Here is a 19,942-nt window from a genome sequence, read left to right as displayed (position 1 = left end):
CCCCAAATGACCCTCACCCCAGAGAGGAGGGTTTTTAACTATTGGCTGGCCAGAGCGAGAAGAGTTGTTGATAATACCTTTGGCATAATGGCCAGCCGGTTCCGCCTGTTTCTGAAAGCAATCCATATGACGAACTACAAAATCAACTATATCGTCCTATCCTGCTGCATATTGCACAATTTTTTAAGGAAAAATACCCAAAATTATATTTCCTCAGTTGGGCCTGAGGCCGGACCTCCTGTTAATCCCCTGACGGGCCTGGATACTGGCTTTGTTGGCTTGGCCCCCCAAAGCGCCCGTGAAGTTCGGCAGAAATATGTAAATTACTTTATGGGTAGGGGGGGCATTGCTATGCCAGGCAATGTCTAAAAAAATTTTTAATAAAAAATAAATAAATCTGATAAAATCTAGAATTTTTCTTATTGCTTGTGTTTGTTTTTGGCTGTCTCCTAGGTTCTCCTAGGGCACTTGTAGTGCCAAGTGGATTTTCCTTTAGTAAATAAGCCCTATTGACACTGTAAACACAAAATTACTTCAAAAACTGGTATTAACCATTGAAAGAAGCCACACATTGTTGATTAGCAAAGTTTTTACTCTGTGCACATTCACACATGTGCATTCTAAAATTTTTGGGTACAAAAATTTTTTTTGTTTTTTTTCTATTTTTTTTTTTATTTTTTTTTATTTTTTTTCAAAATAGGCATGTTTAATAACATAACATACAAAACTCTGGAACTTACAAAGTTCAACATAGAAAACCAGAAGGCAATATCAGAGATTATAGTATGTCCTAAATGTCTGGATCTTGGCTTCATCAAATGGCTTGTCATGGTTATGCAGTGATCTTCCTGTTTGCTTACCTCCCCTCATGTGTTCAGGCTAAGAGGCCAGCCACTTCCACCTGGTGGTTTTTATAACCTCTCCTCTAAGCATGGCTCCACCCTAGGCCCTATCAGGTAACCTTATATTAACCTGTGCACTGCATGCCAACAGTGCTGATCAACCATTGTGTTATCATTTGTGTGTTTGGCTTCCTGTTACCTGCCATGTGCTCTTCTGTTGTTCCGTTACCGACTTTGGCGTATCTTTGACTATCCCTGTTTGCCTGTGATCCTGACCTTTTGGCGTGTCCCTGACTTTTCCCGTCTGCTTGTAGCCCCGACCTTGGCTTTGTCCCTCACCATCCCTATCCTCCTGTTGCCTACTGTGGGTGTGAGCTGGGGGACCCTGGGGGTCGTGACCTGGAGCCAGTTGCAGCCAAGTCCATCCTCACCACTCGAGGCTCTGGTGAACACCTGCTGGCTCTTAGACTCCGCGCCCCAGGGAATCTTACGCTCTAACCCGGTCGGAACTGTCTCCCGTCCGCAGCAGTCAGCCGTAGGGTCCACAACCTTGCGGTGCACTCCTGATCCCTAAGGTGTGCTTCTGTCACCTTGCCTTTTTATATACAGGATGAGCTCAGCCAGGAGGAGGGTCTGGAAAGTGTCAGCCAGGAGGAGGGCGCTCCCAGTGGTAGCCAGAAGGAGGCCATGCCCAGTGGCAGCCAGGAGGTGAGTGGGCCCAGTAGGAGCCTCATCCAATCCCAGGTGCCTCCCCTCTGCCTTACAACCAAAAGGCCCAGGAAGGGGACGATGATGGAGGAGGCAGCACTGGGCCTCATTAGGGAAGCAAGTGATGTCCTCAGGAGTAGGGATGAGCCGAACACCCCCCGGTTCGGTTCGCAACAGAACTTTTGAATGGACCGCAAATTCGTGCAAACTTTAGAACCCCATTGAAGTCTGTGGGACTCGAACGTTCGAAATAAAAAGTGCTAATTTTATTGGCTAATATGCAAGATGTTGTCCTAAAAAGGGTTTGTGGACCTGGCTCCTGCCCCAGGGGACATGGGTCAATGCCTAAAATGTTTTTGAAAACTGCCATTTTTTCGGGAGTACTGATTTTAATGACGATTAAAGTGAAAAAAAAGTGAAATATTCCTTTAAATAGTTTCGAACAGTCCCTGCACAAAATGACATCTAACGGAAAAAAAGTAATTTAAAACTGCTTGCGGTTTTAATGTAATATCTGGTTCCGGCAATATGGATGAAAATCATTGAGAAAAATGGCATGGATAGCCCCCCCTGCCCATTACCAGCCCCTTTGGGTCTTGTACGGATATTAAGGGGAACCCCATACCCATATTAAAAAAAGGAAAGGTGTGGTGCCCCCAGGCCCTATATACTCAGAACAGCAGTATACAGGAGGTGCAAACAAGACAGGGACTGTGTAGGTTTGTTGTGTTAAGTAGAATCTGTTTGTAATTTTGAACTGGTACATTTTTAAAGTGTAGCTCCAGTCAAAAAATAAATTTTTAAGCGTTTTGGAAAACATAGGGAAGGGTTATCACCCCTGTATAATTTGTTTTGCCGTCCGTCTTTTTTCATCTCACTTCCTGTTGTCTCCTTCCGTTTGCAAGTAGGAGACGTTTGTAAGTTGGATGTTTGAAAGTAGGGGCCTGCCCTATATGCTCTGCAGAAATGGCAGAACAAGGTGTTGGTGTTGCCACAACATTGTAAGCCCTCAAAGTGACTCTTGGTGGACGCTGGAGCGCCCTGCTGTGAACGATTATATCAAGAATTGTAATTACATGCCATTGTTGAACAGTGGTAGAAAAATTGGGCCTTTGGTGGTTGTGGTGCTGGTGCTGGTGCCACAACACTATAAGTCCTCACAATTACTCTTGGTGGGCACAGGAATGGGCCCTGCTGTGAAATATTATATCAAGAATTGTAATTACATGCCCCTGTTAAACAGGGGCTGAAAAATTGGGCCTTAAGCACTGATGCTGGTGCCACGACACTGCAACCTCTCCCATATACTACTAGTTGTAGTGCAGGAATGAGCCCTGCTGCAAAGCATTGCATCAAAAAATTGTAATTAAACGCCCCTGTTAACAGGGGCAGAAAATTGGGCTGGTGGCATCACCCAGAACCAAAAATGTTCTTCCAAGATATCAGCGGAGGAGGAAGAGGATAGACAATCAACATAACAGGACAGTCACTCAGCATCAGCATAGGCAGTCTTGAAGGGATGTGATATTTAAAAAAAATTATTCCGTTACATCAGCTTCAGGTGCTTGGTAGCTGTGGGTGATCCAAGACTGATTTATCTTTATGAAGGTCAGTCGATCAACCGAGTCGGTGGACAGGCACACCCTGTGATCGGTAACAAAGCCACCAGCAGCACTGAAGGTGCGTTCCGAAAGAACGCTGGATGCAGGACAGGCCAGCAGCTCAATTGCATACTGTGCAAGCTCTGGCCAGTGATCCATCCTCAAGACCCAGTAAGCCAGAGGATTTTCGGTGGGAAAGGTGTCCAAGTCTAACCTTGCCCCTAGGTATTCCTGCACCATGTAAATCAGACGCTGGCGATGGTTGCTGGAACCGATCATACCTTGGGGCTGCGGACTAAAAAATTGTCTGAACGCATCGGTCAGACGGCCACCTTCTCCACCGCTCCTTCTGACCGATGCCTCAGCAACACATTGTCCAGGATCAGGAGTTTGTAACCTCCCAGTCTCTGGGAACGCGTTGCACAGACCTTTCTGCAAGGCCTCCCGGAGATGTCTCAAGGTCGGCAACCTTACCCTTGTACCATGGATCAAGGAGAGTGGCCAGCCAGTAATGGTCCCTCTCCTTGATCCGAAGAATACGAGGATCCTTCCGCAGGCTTTGCAGGATCAGGGAGGCCATGCAGCGTAGGTTAGATGAGGCATTCGGTCCGGAGTCCTCTGGGTCACTAAGGACAATATGATCCGCAGCTACCTCCTCCAAGCCACGTACAAGTCCACAGGTTTTTAGGGACTGTAAATCATCCCTACAAGACTGCTGCTGCTGCTGCTGCTGCTGATGCTGAGTGCCAGCCTCCACCTCCATGCTGACACAATCCTCCTCCTCCTCCTCCTCCTCTTCCTGTGTAATGGGTGGGACAGCAGGAACACTGTCTGGATAAAGGGGGCCTTGAGAGGCAAGGAAGTCCTCCTCTTCCTGCCTCTGTTCTGCCTGAAGTGCCCTGTCCATTATTTCATGCAGCGTATGCTCCAACAGGTAGACAAGAGGTACAGTGTCACTGATGCATGCACTGTCACTGCTCACCATCCTTGTAGCCTCCTCAAACGGTGACAGGACAGTGCATGCATCCCTGATCATGCCCCACTGGCATGGTGAAAAAAAAACGAGCTCCCCTGACCCTGTCCTGGTGCCGTAGTCACACAGGTACTTATTGATGGCCCTCTGCTGCATGTGCAACCGCTGCAGCATGGCCAAAGTTGAGTTCCACCTGGTGGGAATTTCACATATAAGGTGGTTCTTGGGCAGGTTCAACTCCTTTTGGAGCTCAGCCAGCCGAGCACGGGCATTAAATGATCGGCGGAAATGCACACAGACTTTCCTGGCCTGCTTCAGGACATCCTGTAAGCCCGGATACCTGCCCAAGAACCGCTGCACCACCAGGTTAAGGACGTGAGCCACACAGGGCACATGGGTCAGTTGTCCCTGTCCGAGGGCGGAGAGGAGGTTGGTGCCATTGTCGCAAACCACCAATCCTGGCTTAAGCTGGCGTGGCATCAACCACCTCTCGGCCTGCACCCGCAGAGCTGACAAAATATCTGCCCCAGTGTGGCTCCTGTCCCCCAAACAAACCAGCGCAAGCACGGCATGGCATTGTTTTGCCTGCATAGCCCCTTGAACGCCTATGGAGCACCACTGGTTCCGAGGACAGAGCCCTGGAAGAGGCCATGGAGGAAGAAGAAGAGGAGGGGGTAGAGGAGAGAGTTGTGCCACAACCAGTAGTAGCATTTTGGAGGCGTGGTGGCGGAACAACCTCCAACACTACTGCACCTTGTCCTGCATCCTTCCCAGCTGCCAGAAGAGTGACCCAATGGGCCGTGAGATGGCAGGGAGTGAACTTCTTTCAATGGTCCAGCAGCTGTGGCAGGGAAATTTGCCTGCTATAATTGGACGTGGGTGTACTGCTAGCAGAGTGCCCGCAAGTACTTGGCTGTGACACACCTAATTCTACACCTTCATTCCTCTCAGCGCAGGTTTCAGAAAGGACTGAAGGTCTAGTGGGGTTGGAGATCCCAGCTGATGAGGAGTAAGGAGAGGTCCGCTTTGTTCTTTGGTGTGGGTCTTTGAGGTACGCTTGCCAACGAGCTGCATGGCAGGTCAACATATGTCTGGTCAAGCATGTGGTGCCCAAGCGGCTGATGTTTTGGCCACGCGAGACATATGTTGCAAATAGCAGTGGTGCGATCTGATGCACTCGTCTCAAAAAAGGCCCACACCAAAGAACTTTTAGAATAACGCTCAGAGGCAGCGCCCTGCACAGGCGGAGCTCTGCGGTGTGATTCAGTCGGTGTGCTGCCCCCAAGCTGGCCCCCGGAGGGCATCCTGCCTCGTTGGACATGTGCCTCCTCCTCCTCCTCCTCCTCTCTCCTACCAGGCACCCACCTGGAGTCAGTGCCCTCATCATCCCCTCCCTCTTCATCGCTGGAGCAAACCTGGCAGTATGCTGAAGCTTGTGGAACTTGACTGCTAGATTGCTGTCCTTCTTGAGCATTCCCTCTCTCTGCGCTCACGCTACTGCCTTCCTCTAGCTGAGTATCATCATCAGAGCCTACAAAACACTGGGCATCCTCCTGGAGCATGTACCCAACACTGTGCTCAAAGAGTTCAGGGGACTCCTCAGGAGGACGGGATGGGTCTAGGGAAGGAGTCACCGATGATGACATTGAGACGAGGGAAGACGATGCGTTGGCAGCTGCTTTGCTAGTACCCTGAGCCTGGGTGAGAGAGGATGAGGAGGATGAAGAGGGCTTGGTCATCCACTCTACCAAGTCTTCGGCATGATGCGGCTCAACATGTACAGCTGCCAAAAATAAGTACAAGCATGTCCCATGGCCACGCACTGATGACGATGCACCGCGTCCATGACCAGCATTGTTGTCTCTAGACACAGAGCCTGCTTGCCCTCTTTTACCGGTCGTGCCTGTCTGCCTCTCCTTGTTGGCCTTCCAGACATGGTAATGGCCTGAAGGGAGATGGGAAAACCAGCAATTGGGTAGTGTATATTGTGCTGGAGGCACACAACACCCACTAACTCCTGCAGATGCCTTTATTATAGAACAACAGGAATTAAAGGGTAGATACCGGTGTATACTGTGCTGTGCTGAAGGCACACAACACCAACTAACTCCTGCAGATGGCTCAATTAGAGAAGAGCAAAATAGGTGGATAATGGTGTATACTGCACTCAGGTCACACAGACAACACCCAGAAACTCCTGCAGCTGGCTGAAAGCTCAATTACAGAAGAGCAATATAGCTATATAGGTGGATAATGGTGTATACTGCACTCAGGTCACACAGACAACACCCACAAACTCCTGCAGCTGGCTGAAAGCTCAATTTCAGAAGAGCAATATAGCTATATAGGTGGATAATGGTGTATACTGCACTCAGGTCACACAGACAACACCCAGAAACTCCTGCAGCTGGCTGAAAGCTCAATTACAGAAGAGCAATATAGCTATATAGGTGGATAATGGTGTATACTGCGGTCAGGGCACAAAAGACAACACCCAGAAACTCCTGCAGCTGGCTGAAAGCTCAATTACAGAAGAGCAATATAGCTATATAGGTGGATAATGGTGTATACTGCGCTCAGGTCACACAGACAACACCCACAAACTCCTGCAGCTGGCTGAAATCTCAATTACAGAAGAGCAATATAGCTATATAGGTGGATAATGGTGTATACTGCGGTCAGGGCACAAAAGACAACACCCACAAACTCCTGCAGCTGGCTGAAAGCTCAATTACAGAAGAGCAATATAGCTATATATGTGGATAATGGTGTATACTGCACTCAGGTCACGAGCGAGCTCCCCCCCTCCTGAGCCGTACCAGGCAGCGTGCCCTCAACATGGGGGGTGCCTTGGGGAAGGGGGGCCCCCCACCCCAAAGCACCTTGTCCCCAAGTTGATGAGGACAAGGGCCTCTTCCTGACAACCCTAGCCGTTGGTTGTCGGGGTCTGCGGGCGGGGGGCTTATTGGAATCCTGCCGCCCCCCCACCCTATGTGAATGAGTATGGGGTACAATTCACCTGTGAAAAAAAAGTAAAAAAAAACACAACACACAAGGGTTAAAATAGTTTATTGCACAGCTCTGGGGGTCTTCTGTCCGTCTTCGGGGGTCTTCTCGCCAGACTCCGCTATCTTCTGCTAGCTCTTTTGCTAGCGGAGGAGCCCGGCTTTCTTCTTCGCCGCCGCCGCCCTCTTCTTCCGACTTTGGGGGTCTTGTCCCCTTCTTCGGTTCTTCTTGCTGGGCCACCGCGCCTTCTTTTAACTGTTATACAGGCGGTGGCCCGGTCTTCTGTCGCCGCTGTCACCGCTGTCGCCGTCTTCTGTTCTTCTCTTCTTCTCTTCAGATGTTGCCTCGTCGCATCCTCCGCTCACAATGGCAGGGACGCTGCGCGCGGCGACTTATATAGGGACATCACCGGATGATGTCCCCGCCTATTATGATGTCACAGTCCCAGAGGATGCTGGGACTGTGACATCATAATAGGCGAGGACATCATCCGGTGATGTCCCTATATAAGTCGCCGAGCGCAGCGTCCCTGCCATTGTGAGCGGAGGATGCGACGAGGCAACATCTGAAGAGAAGAAGAGAAGAACAGAAGACGGCGACAGCGGCGACAGAAGACCAGGCCACCGCCTGTAAAAGAGCTAGAAGAAGGCGCGATGGCCCGGCAAGAAGAACCGAAGAGGGGGACAAGACCCCCGAAGTCGGGAGAAGAGGGCGGCGGTGGCGAAGAAGAAAGCCGGGCTCCTCCGCTAGCAAAAGAGCTAGCAGAAGATAGCGGAGGAGTCCGGCGAGAAGACCCCCGAAGATGGACAGAAGACCCCCGGAGCTGTGCAATAAACTATTTTAACCCTTGTGTGTTGTGTTTTTTTTAACTTTTTTTCACAGGTGAATGGGTAGGGGTACATCGTACCCCATACTCATTCACATAGGGTGGGGGGGTCGGTATCCAGGGGCCCCCTTATTAATGGGGACTCCCGCATTCTGATAAGCCCCCCGCCCGCAGACCCCGACAACCAACGGCCAGGGTTGTCGGGAAGAGGCCCTTGTCCTTCTCAACATGGGGACAAGGTGCTTTGGGGTGGGGGGCCGCGCGGCCCCCCCTTCCCCAAGGCACCCCCCATGTTGAGGGCACGCGGCCTGGTACGGCTCAGGAGGGGGGGCGCTCGCTCATCCCCATCCCCTTTCCTGGCCGGCCGGGTAGCGTGCTCGGATAAGGGTCTGATGTGGACCTAGGGGGGGACCCCCAAGCCGATTTTTCGGCGTAGGGATTCCCCTTTAAGTCCATACCAGGTGACGGGGCCAGCGGCGCCTCCTTCGCTGGCCTCGGCTACCTGGAGACGCGCTCAAAATGAGCGGACTTTCCTCCGCGTGTGTGGGCGAGTCCGTTCATTTCAAAAGTACGGCGGATAGTCCGGCGGACTTAGTACGCCGTATTAGTCCGCTGAAAAAGTGCCGTGTGTGGGCAAGTAGCCCGTTCGGAAAGTCCGGCAGACAGAGCTTTTTATGGGCTTCATAACAAAGAGGATGAATACATACGCACATGCCAATTATCAGTTTTTTATTTCTGAAAAATAGTTTTATGTATATTGTGGTAGTTCGGAATCTCCAATCCTGGGACCGGGTTTTGGGAACAGCCAGCAGTCTGACTGGATGATTGCACAGGTGGGTCTTGGGCTTAAAACAAAGCCAACACCATGGTTCTGGGCTCCACCCTCCCGAGGAGTCCAGGCGTGTAAGGGAGAAGCAGTGTGCATGTCTGCACAGGTCGGTCTGTCAGAGCAGACAGAGGGTCCAAGCTTGTGGGCTGAAAGAGAAGCTGTTAAAGAGTGCTGAGGTACTGGGTGTACAGGAACTCTGTTAAAGAGCCAAGAGGGCTGCAGCAGAAGTCTGAGCAGCAGTGCTGCTAAAGAGAGCCAGGTGGCTTGGTATTTTTGGTTCTACATATATTACTGCTGTGGAAAGCTGAAACCCCTGTGTGGGCAACTATTTTGTTATCTGACTTTTCTTTCTTTAATAAAAGTGGGCCTACGAGCCCTTAAACGACATCTGGTGTGGATCCAGCTCACTGGTAAGCTCTACCTTTAAGCTAAAATAACCCCCAAATATTACAAGTGGTGTTCGAATGCGGGCATTAGATGGTGGAATCCGGGTCCTTGCTCCACAGTAAGTTCAAGTCAGGAACTATTGGCTGTGTGTGGAAGTGCAGCCAGGCAAAAGGCATTGCGTGTTGCAGGTGGTGTACCTGTGAATGAAAAGTCAAAAAAATTTTTTTTTACTCTTGCTATGAACTGTGTTTGTGTGCATGAGACAGCATAATCAGTGTGTGCAATGTGCAGGTGAGAAAAGCTTGCATGAAGAGAAAAGCAACTTGCTTTAAAAGAGACACTTTCATTTTCCTGGACTGTTTAAAGTTGTTCTGGAGTCTCTAAGTATGGGGCGGTCAAAGCTCTTAAAAGAAGCCAGGTTTGCTGAAATGAGAGACAGAGCTCTGTGGTTGGAAGGGTTGTTACCGCCTGAACGAGCCCCATACATACCTGATCAGAGTTTATCAAGGAGAAAAATGGCTGGGGTTGTCCCTAGCAACCCTGGTGCAATGAGTGCACAGGTGACTGCTGTTATGGAGAGTCCACCAGCATTTGAATCTGCAGTGGATTGGTGCAAGCGGCATTTAGCAGCACTGAACCAAGCTACAGAGGAAAGGAAGCCAACCCTCAGTGCAAGGGAAAAGCCGCTGGATGTCCATAACTGGAAGAGGGCTGTTGTTGCCCCTGGCAAAGCTGCTGCAGTTAAAACAACAGCTATTGTGAAAGATGTGAATGTGTCACAGCATGAGATGGGATCCAGCAGAGCGAAGCCCATGCGATATGCAAGGAGAGAGGCTGATCAAAGGCTGAGGATGAGAGTGGTTGCCCATAGCAACGCAAAGGAAGCCAATCGGGCTGTCTCTGTACCATGGGCTATGTCTAATAAGGATCGTGGAAAGTGGCTTAAGGAGGAGCCAGTTTATCATGTTGGAGAGAGCCAGCAAAGTTCTGCTGGGAGAGTGCGGTCTCCCATGGCAACCGGAGTGAAATTTATTCCTGAAAGGAACTGCAATAGAGGTTTGGTTCAGCGTCCCCATAAAGAGGCCTGTGCATTCCGGCCAGCTGGGAATCACCAGGAGAGAATCGCTTTGGGAAAAAGTCGTCCAGTACCATGCCTGGAATGTGGCCAGCTGGGGCATGGCATGTTTTCTTGCCCTAGGTTGTGGAATACGGCTGGAGATAATGTTGCTGAGAAAGTTTTGTCTGTAGGCCCAGAGTCCGGTGAAAATATGTTTGCAGTCACCCCTAGCAACAAGAAGTTTCCTGTTGTGCCTGCAGGGGGTGCTAAGCGGTGGGAGATGCCTGCTGTAGTTTCATCCCATGGCCACCAGGAGGTGTTGGCCAGTAAAAGTGCAGCAGAGGACTGGTGCATAAGACGACGTACTCAAATGAAGATGGTGACCCCAACTACTGCGGTGGGTAAGACTGTCTTTAATGAAATGATGGCTGGAACTGCTGATTTCATGTATAAAAGGACTGGTTACGAGACTGTCCATGACGATGTGAGAGTGACCCCAGTTAGTGGGGCCACTGAATGTGCACTTGAGAATGACTTTTCCCTATATAGTGGGAATGCAAGGGTTAAAGTCCAAATAGAACCTGTGTTGATGTCTAAAAGTGTTGTGTCTAATGACTATCAGGCTCAAGTTGACCATGGGCTAGGACAGCCTACAAATGCTAAAAATGCTATAAGTGTTACTGTTAATGAAAAGTTTGCTGCTGTTGGGAAAACTTTTGCTCTGAAAGAACCTGAGGTTATCAAAAATGGGCCGTTGCCTGTAGCAACTGGTGGTAAGCCGGCACAGTTGTCCACAGGAATCCCCAGGGAACTTCATGTATTGGAGTCAGAGGTTGCCCTGGACAACTGCGATGTCACTCTGGTGGGACAGAATGGAACTGTACTGTGTAATAGTAATGTGTTGGTGCAAACTGCTAGTACTAAAAATGTGGAGGTAAATGGTGGATTAACACAACCTGTGAAAAATGCAAACGTGTGTGAGGCTTATGAAATGCAAGCAGAGAAAGGTGGTGAATATGGTGTATTGCAACCTGTGCTACCACAGTCTGACATGATTTACAATGACTGGTGTAATGAGTCTGCAGCTGAGCCAGTCTGTTCTTATGTGTCTCCTTGGGCAGATGGATCGGTGCTGAGGAGTACCGCAGAAGGGAGCGCACATACAACAGATTGGGATAGTTGGAGCAAAAATCTTATCTCCCTGATAGATGAGGCTTTTATGCACAAAGATAAGGTGGACACGGTTTCTGCTGGGCCAGCAGGAGGGGCTGCAGAACAGCCTGTACCTGAGGGCGCGATGGCTGCTGCAGGGGTTAACCCTGGTGAGCAGGATGAACCAAATAAGGGCACAGCAGAGGCATTGTCCGTGACCCACAAAACTGAGGTTGGCATGGAGTGTCAACGTGACGTTGTCACTAGTAATGTTCTGGAGCAGTTCACTGATGCTGGGCCTGAGAAGTTGTGTATAAGTCCAGCACCTGGCAGCGCTCTGGTGGAGCACCAGGCTGTGTTTACCTCCAGCCGGGAGGAGGTTCCGTTAAACGTTGCAACTTTTCAAGTCTCAGCAAGTGAGTCTCTCTGCATCCCCAGTGTCATGAAAGTCCCCAGGAAGGACTTAGGTCTGGAGTCGAGGGCCTGGTTATTCACCAAAGCATTAAAAGAGATGCTTGAACTTTGGGATGTACAACCAATCTATACTAGTGTGTCTCCTCCACAGTCTGATGGTCCGGTACTGCGGAGTACCACTAGGTGGAGCACTTTATGGCAGGCTGTACAGAGCAAAGCAATACAGGACAGGAATGATTTATTCCTAAATTTGCTACTTTTGTTAAAAGTTGCCGCTACGTATGCTGCTAGATTAGCTCCAGAAGAAATATTTGAGACAGATATTGGAGAAGTTGAAAATAAGCCTAAAATGTCTGTGGTTACACCTCCTAACAGCCAGATGGGAAGCATTTCTGCTGCTATGGTCCAGTGTGGTGCTAGTCAGTTGGTGAAGGGCGTGTATACTGCACCAGTAGAAAAACCACATGAGGTGGAAGGGCCATGTGTGGACCTGAAAGCAGCAGAGATCCTGACCAGGGCTCAAACAAAGGTGGTTAAAGAGACTGGGGTCCCCAGTCCAATGGTTGGTTTAGGTGACAAACCTAATAAGGTCCCCGGGACAGGGGAATGGGCAAGGAGCGTGATAAAAATTGTATGTGGATCAGACCAGAGCTTGCCTGTTCCGGTGGATAAAAATACAGATGGCATCAGAACGGGTCAAGTGATAGGACAGCTGCCTGCAGAGTGGGTGAACCCAGGGGAGGTGGCGTCCTGTGAGGTTCCTGTGGGTGATGGCGGCCCTCCAGTATGTGTGCCCTCTGCAGACTCTGCCCTAGCAAATTTTGAAAAAAAAGGCATTGGTGACATGTGCAACATTGAGAGGTCTAATGTTGGTTTGAATATGTCTGTCAATGATGAACCAAATAATGTGTTAATGGTACATGATAATGTGGTGTCCAAAGGTACAGGTAAACCTGGTAATCAGTTAGTGACTGCTGCGTCAGGTACCAGAAATAAGAGGTGGGTTTCCGTTCTAAACACTATAGAAATGGGCCCCCTACAGTCTCAGAACAGTACTGCTGAGAGAGTTTTGGGGAAACCTGGGAAACTGAAGCGTGGAGGCAGAAGGGTTGGTAGAAAGACCAACGGGAACCCATTTAGATTTCAGGAGAGGAAGTGCTTATGGAAATTCACTCGGAAGAAAAGTTGGGAAGGTCGCATCAAAGCTCATAGCAGAGTGACAGTAAGGCTTAGAGGGAGACCCCAAAGGAGGCATTGGGTGGAGTTCCCCGTTAGGAGAAGCGAGGTTGGACAGGAGGGTACTTCTGTAAATGGTATCTGGCACAGAGGTGCCAAAAGTAACTTGGGTGTTCCGCCCTCTGGGTCGAAACAAAGGGGGGGATATGTGGTAGTTCGGAATCTCCAATCCTGGGACCGGGTTTTGGGAACAGCCAGCAGTCTGACTGGATGATTGCACAGGTGGGTCTTGGGCTTAAAACAAAGCCAACACCATGGTTCTGGGCTCCACCCTCCCGAGGAGTCCAGGCGTGTAAGGGAGAAGCAGTGTGCATGTCTGCACAGGTCGGTCTGTCAGAGCAGACAGAGGGTCCAAGCTTGTGGGCTGAAAGAGAAGCTGTTAAAGAGTGCTGAGGTACTGGGTGTACAGGAACTCTGTTAAAGAGCCAAGAGGGCTGCAGCAGAAGTCTGAGCAGCAGTGCTGCTAAAGAGAGCCAGGTGGCTTGGTATTTTTGGTTCTACATACATTACTGCTGTGGAAAGCTGAAACCCCTGTGTGGGCAACTATTTTGTTATCTGACTTTTCTTTCTTTAATAAAAGTGGGCCTACGAGCCCTTAAACGACATCTGGTGTGGATCCAGCTCACTGGTAAGCTCTACCTTTAAGCTAAAATAACCCCCAAATATTACAATATATTTTCCTACTTTTACTTCACCAACTTAGACTATTGTGTTCTGATCCATCACATATAATTCAGATTAAAAAAACATTGAACTAAAGGCTGTAATGTAACAAAATAGGTAAGAAGCCAAGGAGGGAGTGAATACTTTTGCAAGGCACGCTATACTATGGTGGTGTCAGAGGTAAACATTCCATTGAAATATCTTTAAAATCAAGGAGAATATAAAAAGGACTTTGTCTCAAAGGTAGCGTCTCATTACCTCCTTAGGGGTTTTTTATTCCTCGTATTAGGGCTGGATCAAAGAGCCGGTGGCGGCGAACTTCCTCGACCATGAGATTAGGGACAAATAAGAGCACTGAGGCCAAAGATTGAGAAAGGCAACCTAAAATATAAAAGATAATAATAATAATATATATCCTACTATTTGAGGTAAAAAATGATACCAAAGTGTTAAGCATAAAGACATACTACCTGAATCATGCAGTAGTTGAAAATAGGGACATAGAGGCTCTTATAGGGTATATAGAGACCTTATAAACCTGTCAGTTAACCTATGTAATAAACAGCAGGTAAGCTATATGGTCATATCAGAATGCATACATTTAGACAGTAATTACATGAAAATACATTTATTTCATGTCTTCCCAAAAGGGATCATATGTTCCCAAGGAGACACATGAAGGTATTATCAGCCATGTATAAAAGGAGTATATATGTGTTTAGTCTATCCGGTGGACAGGGTGATAAAGCCGTCCAGCCCTCGCACCCAATCCAGCAAATATTCTCCTTGATTTTAAAGATATTTCAATGGGATGTTCACCTATGACACCACCATAGTATATGTAACTCTGCCAGATATTGAATACTGTATCTATCATAAATACTTTATTTAAAACATATTATGTTCATTGAAAGTCAATATTTCTTTATAATGTTATAGACGTACAATTTGTTTCCTAACAAACACCCCTGAGGAAAGGAAATAAACTGAAACGCGTCAGTTGAAGGACAATATTGGGCGTCATGCTTAGATTGTGGTGTTTCTAAACACAGATTTGTATATATTCCATGCCTCTGTTTATGTGAAAATGCTTTTAAACTTATGTTGTTAAATAAATACTGTTACTTCTACATCTTTCTTAATATATGAGTGCCTATAAAGTCCGTTTAGGGGTATTCATTTTGTTTCTCCCAGTAAAAACACAGCTCAGCCACATGTTTTTAATACTCTTCCAACCACAAGTGTAACGGAGCTTGTGATCGGACAGATGTTGGCACCAAACAGTACTAGTCTGCCCCGCTTGTTCTTGGGTAGAACAGTTACCCACCTGCTGTAGATGGAACCCTTCACCATATTGTTTCTCAATCCTGGCCGTAGGCCCACTCATGGCATTCCTGGCCATAGGCCCTAATATTTGAGAAAAAAAGAAACGTCTACACACAAATACGTTTTCTGCACTTTACTTTAACGTTGCAAGATTTCTAGAACATCTGACATCACATTTGTAGGCAGGATGCCTATGGGTTATTTAGATTGTGTCTGACCCAGGCTGGAAAAGGGTTAACACTATGCCTTGCTGCTCCTGGACTTTTTGAACTCAGCATATCTGCCCGGTATTAAAAAAAGGGGGAAGGTCTGGGTCTGGGGCCCTTCAGTCATTCCCACTAAAAAAAGAACAGTCTGTCTAAGGCACCATGAGGCCTAGAGATTGACCGGTGGCTAGAGAGCACCAAACATGGACTTCTACCTTATGGAGGTATGTCTGGCCAGTCAGCTAGAGTTAGATGGGACACTCCATTTTACTGTTCATGTTGGACTGTGTTATTCAGATAATTCAAGTAAGAGTTGCTTCAACTCTTCTAAGCCTGGTCTGAAGTCATTTAAAGGGGTGCATGACCAGTGTAGTTCAGAGGTACCCAACCTGCCTCTTACTGCTATACCACTTGTACCCCAACATCCCCATTTCTTACCCTTCTAAAATGATGAGACCACACCTTAATTTTTGGAGTATAAATGGCCATAGCAGCCTATTTATTATTCACACCATATAAATAACTCCAATATCAAATATATACCAAAATATCACCTCCGTAACAACTTGTTCAACTCCAGTCTGTTGGTCTTTGACGGCACCCCCCCGAACTCCAACACATATTCCACCAATATACTGTGGGACCTTTTTCCACACCATAGGCCTCCAGCGGATAATCAGCTCGGAGACAACCACCTTCCCGCAGTGCAACCATTACAGTATTCCAGCTAACCTTTCGCTGGAATACACCGGAGGGGCACATACTACCGATGAGCCCCCACCCCTTTCCATCACATATGTTTACTGCCACTGTCAAAGACCAACAAAACACCGCAAATCCACAGCTGCCATGACGACCATCTGCCATGCTCCTGAAAGAAAGAAAACACATAACCAACAAACACAGACAACATATAGGGAGGGTGGGGGGGAAAAACTGCCTCCTCCTTTCTTTCTCCACAACTTTCTGTTCCCCAGCCCAGCCCCGCCTCCTCCTTATATATGACCACTCCCCCTTGGACTTTACTCACTGTCCCCTCCCCTCTTATCTCTTCATATTAACCCATGCATTGTCTCCCCTAAACACACAGTCATACCCGGCCCTGCACTACTTTTTCTTTTCTCTCTTTTCCGTTCCGGGCCTCACTTGACCAGTGTAGTTCAGAGGTACCCAACCTGCCTCTTACTGCTATACCACTTGTGCTCCAACATCCCCATTTCTTAGCCTTCTAAAATGATGAGACCACACCTTAATTTTTGGAGTATAAATGGCCATAGCAGCCTATTTATTATTCACACCATATAAATAACTCCAATATCAAATATATACCAAAATATCACCTCCGTAACAACTTGTTCAACTCCAGTCTGTTGGTCTTTGACGGCACCCCCGAACTCCAACACATATTCCACCAATACACTGCGGGACCTTTTTCCACACGATAGACCTCCAGCAGATAATCAGCTCAGAGACAACCCCCTTCCTGCAGTGCAACCATTACAGTATTCCAGCTAACCTTTTGCTGGAATACACCGGAGGGGCACATACTACCGATGAGCCCCCCACACCTTTCCATCACATAGGTTTACTGCCCCCGTCAAAGACCAACAAAACACCGCCACAGCCCGCAAGGATGACACCTTACCCTTAAGGGCTCCCCCACACCCCCGGGGCCCGCTTGATCCCATCTTGCAGCCCCAGAGCCCAGAAAACAATCTCCACTACCTAGAGGTGTATTCCAACACCCTCAATTACAGGGCCACATTAGTTTCCACCTCTACTTGCCTGATCACCAGGCCCCCCATTCTGAGCCACAACCACCCCACCACCTGAGTGTTAGACAACTGTACGAAGTCGTAAAATATCTGACTTAACATCCGAGATCAGCTCCCTGATCATTCGAACCCAAAAGCATTACCCCTTGCATGCATAACCCAAACGGCCGGCGGTTTATCCCGCCGCGCCTAACGTTTCACTTCCCATATCACCTTGCTCCACCTCAACCCCCATACACCCAGCCAGTAAACACATGCCTCCCTCCTCTAACTACCCAACTGTCTGCCAACCGATCTCGCATCTGCTCTCCTGGCCCCCCAACAAACATACAGATAACAAACAAAATCCAGACAAGGCGTAGAAGTCCTTCATCTGGACGAAAATAAAAAAGCCAAACAAAGGCAGCACCAACTTTAAAGTAAACCAATGTACCCCATACCACAAACACAGCTTGTATGTACAGACTACTCCCCCACTCGTGTTTTTTATTTTATTTATTTATTTTTTTATTATTATATATTCCACCACCACATGAAGGCATGGGTAAGTGCGTAATCGCTTTGCTTCCCACCTACCATTCTTCCTTACCGCCACCTCATCCAACCCACATCTGGCAGCTTCTACAGCCGCCCCAATGCGGAAGGAGTGTGAAGCGTATTCTGCACCATCCAACCTTGCGTCCCAGTGGCATTTTCAGAACATCCACCCGAACTGGAACCTCGACCAATACTTCCCAGCCTTGTGCCACATGAACTTCCCCCCCATACCATCTGTTCCAAACCCTAGAAACTCCCTAACCGTTTTATCCCTTTTTTTTTTTTTTTTTTAATTATTCACTTATTTATTTTATTTTTATTTCTTTTTCATTACCCTGAATCCTGGTAACACAAACAGCAGCACCTCCACCCCTCTAACCCTTCGATCATTTTTTTATTCATTTTTTTTTTTTTTTTTGTCCAACCCAAACTCCTTTTTTCAATCCACCCTGACACATGAACTTCCCCCCATGCCATCTGTTCCAAACCCTAGAAACTCCCTAACAGTTTTATCCCTTTTTTTTTTTTTAATTATTCACTTATTTATTTTATTTTTATTTCTGTCATTACCCTGAATCCTGGTAACACAAACAGCAGCACCTCCACCCCTCTAACCCTTCGATCATTTTTTTATTCATTTTTTTTTTTTTATTGTCCAACCCAAACTCCTTTTTTCAATCCCCCCCTGCACAGCAGGTTAAACAAAAGCCAAAAACCCACCAGTTTCCGCTCGATGGCAGATACCGACCACGTTTACCAAGTTCCTGGAACCACAGTACCACCAACAACCTTGCCCCCCACACAGTCATGTTTGACCTCAGACTCCTGCACCGAACAACCCACCCTTCTTTTCATACCTTCACATAAGCCGCCCATATGGATTCACTGGCTGACTGCCCTGTTACCTCCCGTGGTGACTCCAATGCCATCTCCCATATCCAGCCCGAGTAGGGAACTCCTCCCCCTCTGTGTCCAGCTAACTCTCTGAACCTATCCCACCGAAAATAGATGCACGAGTAAGCCCCCCGTGTTTCCGAAGCCTGCAAGATAAATAGCACATAGAAAATGTTCAACTACACCTAACGCAACACAAAATGGCGTAGCCGCCGTATGACCAGTTGTGACAACGCGGACATGTGGTTGACCACGTAAACCACACCCACCTAATCACAATTCAACTCCGTGTCAGGTCCCTGCATGATCCTTACCCCAGCTCCATAGCCGGAACCACTGGAAAAATTCCAATAGCACACGTTCACGAATGAACACCCCACTTCCACCCAACAAAATTGGAGCCAAATTTCCTCACTCTATTGCCCCTGAAAGAGAAATTTCCCACAAACCTGTTTACCCTGCCGTGTTCGTGACCTTTTTTCCCATCGACCTGGCATCCACCTATCATCCGTTGTATGTGGCCAAAAACTCTTACCAAACCTTCTAACCCTCCCTATGTTCCGCATTTAACCGTTTAAATTAGCCAGGGCCTGAAACCCCCACTGTAGCAGACGGCAGCCGTCGGCCAAAACCCACTCATCGGAATAAAACCGGCAGGTGAAATTGAACTTACTCAACAATAAATGCAAAGTCCTCAACTGTACCTCACGCCATCCCTGGACCTCACACACCCCCTTCTATAGTACCTCCAACTTGGTCACCGGCAGATGACCCTCCGTAACCCCTGAAACAATCACAATGCCAGAACAAAATAGTACAATATCCCTCGTCGGCCCCCTGTGTTTTGCAGCCAATGGCCCTAATGAACCTACCTGAAATGTGCTGCAATGTATAAAGTATAATCGCACACACACCGGAGGAAGGCAGCCCAACACACAAAACGTCCAAGCCATGTATGATTGAATCAGGGACCGACACGTCTCTACCCCCCCACTCCGGTAAAGAACTAAACATCTAATCATGGCCCACTAAATTGAGCAACCCATGGGCAGGCATCGTTCCAAGCAAAAAACTCCTCTTGCCAGCATCTATCCAGCAGCCGAAGCTCTCCGAATAAACTGTAAGCAAGTGGAACACGGATTCCTAGTTTGCCATAGGCGCCCCTTTTCTATCACACCTAACCCACCTTATAGCTGTGTACGTGAAGTATTGGACACAGTGCACCGCATCGGATTATGACAGAACTCTTTTCCTTTTTTTTTTTTGACAGATAAGTGGGGAAACAAGGCGAAACTTGTTTGGGTCCTTCTCAGGCACCACCCCCGCTGTAGACACCATTAAAAACCCTGGAGGCAAGCAGCCTCGCCATTTCCGTATCTACTTATGAAAGGCTGCAACCTTTTCACCCCCTTCCAAAAGTCATCCCTTGTGTGACTAGGCTCGCCTGTACATTGTCCTCACATGAAGCCACAATACAATGGATGGGTCCCCCCACCCTTTTAACACTTGT

This window comes from Lithobates pipiens, unplaced genomic scaffold, assembly GCF_037356315.1.
Source record: "Lithobates pipiens isolate NorthernLeopardFrog02 unplaced genomic scaffold, aLitPip1_a1.2 Scaffold_13, whole genome shotgun sequence".
In the NCBI taxonomy this organism is placed as follows: Eukaryota; Metazoa; Chordata; class Amphibia; order Anura; family Ranidae; genus Lithobates; species Lithobates pipiens.
The sequence above is the reverse complement of the archived record's forward strand: the minus strand, read 5'-3'. Positions refer to the sequence as shown.